At 38.3% G+C, this 12,268-nt stretch overlaps 1 long non-coding RNA gene across 1 annotated transcript in view; it reads left to right on the forward strand.

Moving 5' to 3' along the window:
* The window catches only part of LOC127961872 (uncharacterized), a 31,183-nt gene extending 20,562 nt beyond the window's left edge, over positions 1–10,621 (forward strand). Inside the window, exons 9-10 of the long non-coding RNA XR_008154504.1 lie at positions 8,959–9,014; positions 10,378–10,621. This is a non-coding gene — a long non-coding RNA (uncharacterized LOC127961872). The remainder of the gene's footprint in view (positions 1–8,958; positions 9,015–10,377) is intronic.
* Positions 10,622–12,268: the final 1,647 nt, after the last annotated feature.

Genomic DNA, 12,268 nt, shown 5'->3' on the forward strand with positions numbered 1-12,268 from the left:
CAACAAGGTGTTGGAAACATTTGTCAGAGACTGTGGTCCATATTGACATGATAGCATCATGCAGTTGCTGCAGATTTTCCGGCTGCATATGCTTGATGCAAATCTCCCGTTCCACCACATCACAAAGGTGCGTTTATTGGATTGAGATCTGGTGACTGTGGGGGCCATTTGAGTAAAGTGAACTCATTGTCAAGTTCAAGAAACCAGTCTGAGATGATTTGAGCTTTTTGACATGGTGCATTATCCTGCTGGAAGTAGTCATCAGAAGATGGGTACACTGTAGTCATAAAGGGATGGACATGGCCAGCAACAACACTCAGGTAGGCTGTGGCTTTTAAACGATGCTCAGTTGGTACTGAGGGGCCCAAAGTGTGCCAAGAAAATATCCCCCACACCACTACACCACCACCTTGAACCATTGAGACAATCCAGGATGCATCCATGGTTTCATGTTCTTAACACCAAATTCTGCCCCTACCATCTGAATGTCGCAGCAGAAATCTAGACTCATCAGACCAGGCAACATTTTTCCAATCTTCTGTTGTCCAATTTTGGGGAGCCTTTGTGAATTGTAGCCTCCGTTTCCTGTTCTTAGCTGACAGCAGCGGCACCCGGAGTGGTCTTCTGCTGCTGTAGCCCATCTGCTTCAGGGTTTAACGTCTTGTGCATTCAGAGATGGTATTCTGCATAACCTTGGTTGTAACGAGTGGTTATTTGAGTTACTGTTGCTTTTCTTTCATCTTGAATCCAGTCTGCCCATTCTCCTCTGACCTCTGACATCAGCAAGGCATTTTTGTCCACACAGCTGCTGCTTACTGGATATTTTCTCTTTTTTGGACCATTCTCTGTAAACCCTAGAGATGGTTGTGCGTGAAAATCCAAGTAGATCAACAGTTTTTGAAATACCAACAATTTAAAATAAATGTTGCACAAATGTATTTTACAGTGTCAGCCAGTAACATTGAGCGTAAGAGAATATGGCATTTCTCAAAAAACACCCACAAACTTTTGACTGGTAAAGTAAATAATGAACTATGATATATTAATCTTTGTGAATTATGAGATAACACTTCCTGTCCTCTGACAATGCAGTCTGCTAATCTTAATCGTATTGATTAATCTCTCTGAAATTATGCCTGAAAATGGATTTCAAAAATGCTCGGCGGATACTATTATTAAATATTAGGTGCACTGGATTACTTGTTTATCATATTCACTTGTTCATTAAAAGCAGCAGTATTTTGATTGCATTTATTCCACAAGCAACAAACATGCAAATGCGATGCCTGTCTACTGCGTGATCTGTGAATTGTCTGGCGTAACAGCTGTTCTTTCATTCCTCCCCTGACTGAAGCTGCCTTCTCTCATCTGCTTTCAAGGCGAGGCACTTGACATCTCAAAGAAACGTACCTTCATACCATGAAACCAGTCAAATGACACAGTCTTCGGGAAACTTGAGGCTAAAAGAAAAACACATTCAAATCATCTTGTGACTTAATTGTACTATAATGCCAGCAAAATCATCAAATAACCTCAGTCCTAGTTGAGATGTAGCTGTAATTTGACTGATATTGGCTTGGGAGCCCAAGTTTGTCTAATCAGAGGCAGTGAGGGGCAGGTGGCTGTTTTATTGATGAATGTAGCACCGCTGCATGGGAAACTGGGAGGAGCCCTGCCGCTTTGAAGGAGGGCACTGCATATTGCACAGTAATGCGTGGCGCGCTTGTCTTTTCACTTTTGCATCAAAGGCTGCACTGACTAAAGGGCACGTTGCTGTGGCTGCTGTTTGCTTGCGTGGTCTGTTCGTGTGCATGTGTGGTAGTGTCTGTTTGTTTACGAATTAGGCCCCATCATGAGCATCTTTGTGCAATATTTATGCGAGTACTACTCATGCACTACATGATTGAAGATTATTGCCTGTTTGTGCTTATAGATAGGTTGTTTTCAGCACACACTTGTCCTCATAACATCTCCCATACTTTGTCCTCAGTTTGAAGGCATATCTTCATTTTGAACCATGTCCTTGCTCAGAGATTAGACAGGCCTTTTTTCCTGATTGATGGATGTACCCTGTTTCAACAAAGCACAGATGGAGCTCAGTTTAAATTTAGAAACGATTGTTCAGCTGAGCAGCCAAGGTGCAGGAAGCAGCCTCATCCTTTTGCCTCTTAAACACAGAGAACAGCTTCTGAAAAGCATCTCTCGCTCACATACACAAGCTTAGGGAAAGAGGCCTTTTTTTTTGCAGTTACTAAGCTTTGCAGAAGCTATTGATTCATATTTAATTTGATCCATTAAGACAAACGTATTCCAACAGAACACGGCCCCATTGTTTTTGTTGGCTGTGCTCAACGACTGTATCTTTTAATGTGAAAACACAGGATGTTCCTGCGGTTCGTCTTATAGGAAGTGATTGTTCGGGGTTTGAGTAGAAGACTATGGGGATTGGATGCAACTCGTTTCACATGAAATCTCCTGTCTGCATGTTTTTTTTTCTCTGGGCTGAGTCACTTCATAAACACCCGGGGGGATTTCCAGAACACACCACAAATAAACACAACCCAAGTGGTGAAGAGACATCAGTGGCCATAAGACATGTGACATGAACACAGATGTCCAAGGGTGTGTAAATCATTTATCATCTATCTATCGTTCTTTCTATTGCTCTAACATTCTATCATTCTGTTGTTCTGACATTCATTCTAGCATTACATCATTCCGTTATTCTATAATTGTATCTATTGATCCATCATCCTTTGTCTGTCTGTTTATTTCTGTCATTTCATTGTACAGTCTGTCATTCATTCAAATTTGAATTGCAGTTCTGCATCCTATTGGCTACCTCGATTCAAATTTAAAGAACTGCATTTAAAAGACATTCTCTGTTAAGTTCTGAACGTTGCAAAACTGTGGTGCATACACATAAGCACTTACTATGTTGCTTGGAAGTAAGTAGATGCACATTTACACACATGCTCGCATCTCTCCTTTGATGGGGGAACTGCTTCACCTTGTACTTGTCAAGGTTGCTCTTCCTGGTGGAAATTACTCTTTTATAAATGTAAGCCTGCAATGTGTGCTCGAGTCCTTAAAAGATTGATGGAAAAAGTCCAGTGGCCATCACTAAACATGCATATGCACACACATGCACGCAATGCTTTTAAGGACCTCAGTTGTTCACCTTCGTGGTGAGAGATTCAAACAAAACACTTTACAGCGATGATGGGTTTAAAATACTAAAGAGAGAGCAGGAAAAGGACCATACATTTGGCAAGGCAATGGCAGGATTCAATGCTGATGGCTGTGCAGAAACATATTTGTTGTTGGAGCTGGAAGTCATTTCTCAAACGTGTGCAGTGTGGTGACGGATGTGTTGTATGTTTATCACCGACAGCCAGAAGACGTGAAGAATGTGGCAAGATATCACTTGTGTGTCACTCACTCATTTATTATAACTCCAGACTTCATAGTATGAGAATCCAAATCCAGTGTCACTCTGATGCTGTAACGTATCAAGTGTATTTCACTGCAAGAGTATGTTGGCATATGTCACCTCTAAATATGTAATGTTGCTCAAGCTTTGTTTAGTAGTCAACGTGCAAGTACTGTATGTACAGAATTATGAGATTGTAAGATCTGAGGGTTTATGGGTAAAGAACCTTTAAGACCCAAACTAACACCAGACCCCCACCCCCAAGACCCAGACCAAGGCTAGACCTCTAGAAAATCAAATTAAAGACCCCAATAACCTGTCAGTCAGTTTTAATAAAGTGGAATATAGAAACAGAATTTTTGATTTACTTTATCCAGAGAGATGCAAAAGTACATCTGAACCCAAAGCCTTTTTATTGTGCTTTAGTGATGTTTGATGATTATTATATAGGGAGCCTGTGGAATAAATAAAAAAAAGTGTCAAGGTTACCTCTGAGTCATCTTCTTTCAAATTACTCTAGTGACTTTGTGTTTTATCAGAGACTTGAAAACATACTCCTAGGCTTTTTCTGAAACAGCTCTGCACAGACTGTCCCATAGAGCAGCCCAACAGGTATTAGTAATCAGCTTCCTTATCTCTTCTCACTCCACACACTGCATCTTTATGGGAATTACATCACATACAACACCACTGACAAGCACCAGGCTCCTGAGGCTTTAACCTGCCTTGCTTTAATATAAATTGATTTTTTTCTTCTTCTTGTCATAAGGTTTGCTGACTAGATCTAATATATATCGGTGGTCCTTCTAGAGAAGGGAGATGTGTATCGAATTCACAGCAAGCCTTTGTTCACAATTACACTCCCACCTTCTCAAAAGTCCAATCCCCAACCTTTTCAATTTCTTTAAGGTGATTGTGGCCAGGCTTGCACGGTTGCATAGAAAGCCCCTTGACTCTATTGTAAGAAGTGGAATGGAGCTAAAAAAGTAAGCAATTTTTCCATTCTACTTCAGAGAGTGTTTTTTTGTCAATACAGTGGGGTACATCGTTTTTTAAAATCCTATAGCATATTATTTCCAGGTATAAATAAAATTTTTAATCCTATATTTTAAATGTGGTCTCAGACTTTAGAATAGTCTGTCTCTCTACATCCCTCAGCCTGATGGGGTGCTTTATAACATGAAATGTGTAAGCCTAAAATGTGCAAAGCCTCCAAACTTGTCAGCTCTTGGGTTTAATATTGATAAGTCACTTCTTCGAATTTTGATCCTTTAAGGAACAGTAGACATCTTAAAGAGCAGCAGTTCACATAAGTCAATGTTTTTGCCTTTTGGCAGAAGAGCAGTTGAAGAACAAACTGTAAAGGGAATGTGAATCTGCCAGATTTCTTTTATCCACATCATATCTCCAAGAAACAGTCCATTAGGTTTGCATTGATTTGTCACATAAATGGATTCAGGAAAAAGGAGCTTATTTCAGACTGCCCGATTGGAATAGAATCTTTACAGTTACATTGTGTTTGCAATGAGAATAGAATCAAAGAGAACAGCATAGAATCTCCATAGCTCAATTACATTTGCATTCAGTTATAAGCAGAATGGAATCAGTAAAAATTGCTTATTTGAGACTGTCAAAATAGAACAGTATTTGCTGCCACATGAGCCGTTTGTTGTGTAAAATGTTGCTTTACATTAAGTTTTTGGTTTTGTAGTTGCTACTGTCTGCAGAAAAAGAACACTGTAATAACATGAAATGTGATCTCTCTATTATGGTATATTGCATCTGAGGCATCAGTAATAGCATTTCATTAGTCTGTACTTTTACACCTTTGTGATTCACTCACAAGCTGTAGAATTTTGCCATTAGTGATCCCATCTGATTCTAGCAGCTCCAGACTCGGTAAAAAACATCACTTAGCTGCCGAAGGGGAGTTTTTGCAAGTGATCTTTTACATCAGATATGAAATTTCCTCAGCACGCAGGGGCAGCTTACACCGCAGTCAGTCTTAACCTAGATACTGTTAGAGTCTAAGCCTGTCAATGTATGACTGCATTGGATTTGTGAAAGCTCCAGATGTTGGAAAGATGCTCCCTTGTTTTAAAATTACTTGTCATCACAAAAAAAAAAAAAAAAAAAAAAAAAAAAAATGTTTGGACTATAGACCTTAGTTAAGGTTAGACGCAATAATGATTTAACATGGAAGGAAACAAGTCTGTGTGCCACTTTACAATGGCATGCAGTTTATAAAGGTCTGAGATCATGTAAATTTTAACAACTCACAACTTTTAAAAGTTTTGTCTGAACAATCGATTAGTTGTTAAACAACAGTACTCTAAGTGCTTCTATCTCTCACAGTCTCAGTTTCATTCATGTCAAAACTTAAATATGGTGCTACCCTGATTACAGTCTGTACCATTATACCGTAGAATAACTTCAAGTTAAGTATCATTAATACCATAGAATATAAATATGATTATCACATAGCTGTGTTAGTTATCAAAATACCAGTATTAACATGTGATACCATAATTTGTGCTTCTTTGCCGATACAGAATACATTAATTATACTAATAGAGCCTTTAGCCTCAATATTTTTTTTATTTTTTTGGTCTACAAATTATTATATTTAGAGGAAGACAGATTCGGACAGATTCGCTGTCAGAAAAGATGTGCATTTGTGTATCTTTTGTTCCAGTTTAATGAGGTTTGCTGCCTGGTACTCACTTTATATATATATATATATATATATATATATATATATATATATATATATATATATATATATATATATATATATATATGTATATATATATATATATATATATACATATATATATATATATATATATATATATATATATATATATATATATATATATATATATATATATATATATATATATATATATAAAAATAGAGAAGAAAACAAAGAAATGCCACAGATACACACTGGCAGTTTTTTATTTCATTTTTATTTTACCAAAACTGAAGTTTAATTTTAAATACATTTTCTAATATGATCAACAACAGAAACAATGGAAACAATTATTCCTGTAGCTTACATGTTTGACACTTGAGCTTGGGGACCAGTCCTTACTCCTAATGTGTTGCTTATTAATAGTTAGTAAGGTAGTTGTTAAGGGATGGGGTTGGATTAAGGGATCTAAATTATGGTCATGCAGAATAAGGCATTAATATTTAGTATGATTACAGAGAGGCACAAAATCACTTCCAGGATGTTCTTTTTCGCTGTTCCCTGTTGGTGGAATGGCCTACCAAACTCCATCAGGATAGCCAAGTCTCTCACAATCTTCAAGAAACAACCAAAAAATCATCTCTTCTATGAGCATCTAACTGCCTCTTCATAAAATAAATTAATACGAATAAAAAAAGTAGAATACAATAAAAGAAAGGGGAAAAAAGAAAAAAGAACCTATGCCTTCACTTTTTCTGTTCTCTTTATCCTTATCCCTTCCTGTCCTGGCTTTTACTATTTGAACGACGACTGAAACCTTGTATAGCAGGCACTTCTCGTGTTTATTGCCAACTTTTAGTAAATCGCTTAATGTATTCCTCAATCGCTTAATGTATTCCTCATCTGCCAAATTAATAAATGCAAATGTGCTTTAGCCAATATGATACTATCCTAATAAGCAACTAGTAATAGTGAGAATTGGTCCCTAAACTAAAGTATTTATATATAAAACATGTATCTTAAATGTATTGTCAAGGCTGGGAATTCACTAAATGACTGTTGCGTACATTTTTGCCTCGATTTGCGGTCTGAAGGACTCAACACTAGCTGCTGAAAGTCAAAGCCAGTATGGAGGTTTTAGGCAGTCAGAGTTGACAGATTTTTACAGAGAACCACGTAGCATATAGCGAAACATATTCAGATTTTTTTTTAAGCTTCAGACCATGATTCCATTCATTCGGTGGGTTTCAGATATGTTTGATATTTTGAGCCACTTTTAGAACACACATTGTTTTCATCTGTCATGAGTCTCCTAGCAACAAGGTGCGTGTTTCTTGTGAGTTTGTTGTATTCTAACAACTTGACAGTCTGGTATTGTGTGATCCTGAATAGTGTGCATGAAGCCCAGTTTTTCTCTGGAACCATTTTCAACATCTCCATGTGTATGTTGCCTTAAAAGTGTTCCCATTTTCTGTCCTGACTTTCACCCCTGCAGTGTATTCCAGCATTTAGACAAATGCGTCTGGCAAATGCTTAAATGTTAATGTTGATGCTTTTGCCATTGATTGTTTTGCAATTATTTTTGGTACATAGATGACCGACTTTAACCCTGCCATTTAATATCTCTCCAAATTGTTTCAATAGCGCAGTGCAAACTACTGAAGTTTCACGCCACCTTTTCACTTTTTGAATACTTCTGCACCTGTCACAAATTAACAACATACCCAGACATTGACATCCCATCCATCAAGGGCAGCTTGAACCTGCTCCCATCCACCTGAACAAAATACCATCCTCCTCTGCAGCCCTCACGCAGGGCAGAATTAGCATGTATAGTCTCTGTTGATCAGTCCTTGTGATGACTCACTGCACTGCCTCCACAAACTGGCTGTGCCAATATGTCATTTAACCCAAAGCTGTGATTTGCCCTGTTCCCCGAGCACTTATCTCCCCCGTTTCAGGGGAAGCAAACAACAACAGTTGAGACAAACAGCCTACGCCACAAATATATTACCATCTTCCATTTAGACTAATAGATCTGTCTATCTCGACGTTTGACACATCCTAGCGCATTTGAAGGTGTGTTATTTATATTAGCTGGTTAATATTACAGTTTTTGGAGGCTTCGAAGGATGTTGGATATGTGCCATTCATTTTTCCAAGAAAAGTGCCTGCAAACCCTGGTTATTATTTCTTTGACCATAGCACTGACCAGAACGGCAGAAGTAATGATTGTTTTGAAACATAGCAAAGCCCCCAAGTTGTGATCTCAAGAAAACAAGACAAATTAGCTGCTAAGATGCTCTTGCCGTTCAGGAGTTGTGGCAGTGGAAGGTTTAAATGGAGGCTGGCTGTCCTCTGTGTGCAGGCAGAGGGCTTTAGCTGCTGATTGATATGAACCAACCTAAGCCTTCAGCAATCAGCAGCTCATTATCTCAGCGAAATTACTACATCATCCAGCCCAAACAACTGTAATGAGCTAGCATAAAGAATCAGGGCTCTGATCCACCATCATCTCCCTCGTCTTTATCCACAGTCTCTCCTTCTCTCTCCCTCTCTCTCTCTCTCTCTCTCTCTCTCTCTCTCTCTCTCAATGAAGCTTGTTTTCCTCTATTCCCTTCAACCACCCAGTCATCTGTTGTACTCTTAACTGCTCTGACTTTTCTTTCACTTTTAAGGTCTCTCTCTCTCTCTCTCTCTCCATTTTTAGTGAAGTCACACACTCCTAAACTCACGGGCAATGGATTTTACACTCTGTGCCCTTGCCTTTGAGTCTTCTCCATTGAGACCCAAAGTTTTCTAATACATCTTCTGTGCTTGTTTCATGCAGGGTCCCATTGAGAACGATGTGGTCATTCATGTGACCCTGATAGCAGAAAGTCAAAGGTAAATAAATCTCTCATGTCTTTCTCTCTCTTCATGCTCTGGTCTAATTGATGCATGCACACTATTATCGGGCTATTCTGTAGCCTTCATCTATCAGCACTCTCATTTAAAGCTTTTCTGGTGAGAGGGGGAGGTGAAAGAGGTCGTGTGGCCAGCTGGTCCCAGCCAGGCCTGCTCTGTAGTTCATTTAACATTGTTTCACCCTAGCACTTAACCCACCTCTCCCCTTATTCACTCCGCAAACCTTAATCGGGATTACTTGTCTAACCCAACCATCAGTACCTTCATTTAAAGCAGCTAGTTCCACTTAACACCTCACCTTTCCTGCATATCTTCAATAGTGTTGTTTAAATATTATATTGAAAGCAGAGGTTCCGACGGCTTATAAATGTACATTTGCATTGAAACCCACAGCATCAGAAGTGCCTGTAGAACATTCATTTATTTAATCACGGTTTCATTCAAGATTGTGTTGCCCTTGGACCATAATGGATTCTTGACTTCAGTGATTGATTAGAAATCCTACATAACAGCATTTGGATGAATGTTGCATATGTAAATATGACATTTAAAGTATTTAAAAATATGTCACAGATAATATTATATAACCAAAGATGAAATTGCCAAATGGATCCGTTTCACATTTCCAGGGTTCTGAGAATTACAAAAGTCATTATAGTTGGGTAAACTTTTATAGTGGTGACCTATAAAAAAAAAAAAAACCTTCCAAGATAACGTTATCTGTTTGACATTTAAAAAAGAGCAACAAATTATCTAGAGTTTGAGTACATTGGTCAAAATTTGCTATCATTTAACATCATTAATATTTAGAACAAGGTTTTTAGGAACAAGGGATGTTAGACATAGTGCCACATTAAAAGCAGGGTATGTCATTTGTTTCAAACACATTTTTTTTAAGCCAATTGAAAGTCTTTTCACATCCTGATAGCAATCACGATCAAGTTCAGTGGTCTAATTTATAGAGTCTGTGGAAGGCGAAGGACCATAAAATATTCAGTCATTCCTAAGCAATACAATGTAGTAATAAGATATATTTTTTTCCTCAACTAGAATCGCTATAATGTGCTTTGTTTTAAAAAGGACATTTTGATACAAGGTGATAGAATGTGGCACAACAATTGCACCAAATGGAATTACAATAGAATGATTGTTTCCAAACACATAGAGGAACACAGGTTATGATCTCAAGAAAACAAGCCAGAAAAATAATAATAGCATATATCTTCTGTTGGATTTAATTTGTTGTCATTTTTGCAGTTCCTTTTTGATTCCACTAATGGTGCAGAAATCACATACACCTTTAATAGAGTGTAATAGTCTCTGTCTTGCTTGTGTCTTTCAGATTGCAGGTCTTCCTCAACACCATGGCATCTAAACTCAGACCCCACAGCAGGTGGAGCCCATTCAGATCTGGCCCCAGAAAGGGCTGGTTAAGGTATGACTGTTCAGTCAATCAAACTGACCAACAGACAAATCTTCCAGACTGATCAATTTCAGTGACAGTCGCTCCATTAGACCACTGGTCAATTTGGGCCGACTGGCACATCAGTCATGTCAGCCGGTGAATTATTTTTGCATGCTCTTAAAGATTTACACAATGGATTGAACCTCACTAGTGCACTATTGATTAAATCAGTTTGACAAAAGACTCTGAAAATAGACTTTAATGTTTTCTCAGATATATACATGTCTTTAGTGAATATACGACCAAAATATTAATTAATTGTGACAATAAATCAATAGGATGTACTGTAGTGTTCATTTACTGAACAACCTGGTCTAAACTTGTCGTCATAAATCAGATTATTTGAATATTTTTCATGGGTCAGAAATCTTTTGCTAAATATTTTTCCTGCCCATTCTGTTTGTAATCATGTGTATGTGTTTGTTCTATTATCTGTGAGTGTGTGAGTGGGTGGTAAGGTTTTGTCGCTGGAACATGTAATTCACTGCTGTTTGGTTTAAACCCATTAGTACCTGCTTCTCTTGACTCCCTTCTTTTCTACAGTCAGTTGTGTGTGTGCATGCTCCGATGTGCCAATGAGTGATGATTTGCTGAGTATTCCTCTGTAAGGATGCTTATTCAGTGGCTGACCTATCAGAGACAGCTGGAGCTCTATTGATAGACCTGCTTACTGTAGATCAGCCTTTTCATCACTGTCACGCTTCATGGTAAATGACACAATGTCACATTTGACTAATGATTCACATTTGAATTTCTTGAATGATTCTTTTAGAAAGGAACAATAGCACTAGATTGATTGGTAGTTATTTTATTATAATATTATTTCATAAAATTATTAAATATTAAAAATTTAAATTTGTATTAATTTACAGTACCACTTAAAAGTCAGCAGACATGACTCCAGCTTTCAGTTACATGGTCCTTCAGAAATCTTTCTAATAGGCTGATTTGGTGCTCAAATAAGATTTGAATGTGAATGTCATGTTTGATCAGTTTACAGGGGTCATACGATGCAATAAAAAAAGTCCTTTCTCTTTGGAGAGTTAAAAGCTCTTGGTGCATAAAGAACATCTGTAATGTTGCAAAGATTAAAGTCTCAAATCCAAAGAGATATTCTTTATAAAATAATTCACATCCACACCCCCCTAAAACAGCTTGTTCTAACACTCCCCCAAATCTTGACGTCAGTATGTGGGAAGATTTGCATAACACCGCCCAGATGTTCATGCAAAGAAAGAAAGAGTACCTTTAATTCTCATTGTTGTATTGTTGTTGTCGCCTCCGCCATGTCGTATAGACCAGTGTGTTTTACTGTTAAAGCTAAACTACTTTGTTTGGCCTTCCAAAAGAGGACGATATCCACTTTGTCATGCCTGGAGCTGATCTGTGCTGGTCACTCAGGAAATATATAAATTTACTCTGTGGATCGCTAGATGGGCTTTCACCGTGGATGAAGCGGAGTCCAGTCCGGAGTTGTCACATGTGGTTGCCGCAATCCCAACGGCGCTCCTTCGTAGAATCTGCTGTTTTTGAGCCGGCCCACCTCTGCTCACTCAAGCCAGCCTCTGCTCACTCTAGGCCTCCGGTCTTCACCCCTCAAGGCTGCAGTGTGTGATGCTGTTTCATTAAGAAAGCGAAAACTACTTTGTTTGACCTTCGGAAAGCGGACACGACTAGATATCATGTTTATATCACGTTTACAATGGGTTCTATGTTTATGTATCGTCGCTCCGGCCGGACAGTGCATCACAATATGTTAAGGGGTGTA

This window comes from Carassius gibelio, chromosome B7 (assembly GCF_023724105.1).
Source record: "Carassius gibelio isolate Cgi1373 ecotype wild population from Czech Republic chromosome B7, carGib1.2-hapl.c, whole genome shotgun sequence".
Lineage (NCBI taxonomy): Eukaryota > Metazoa > Chordata > Actinopteri > Cypriniformes > Cyprinidae > Carassius > Carassius gibelio.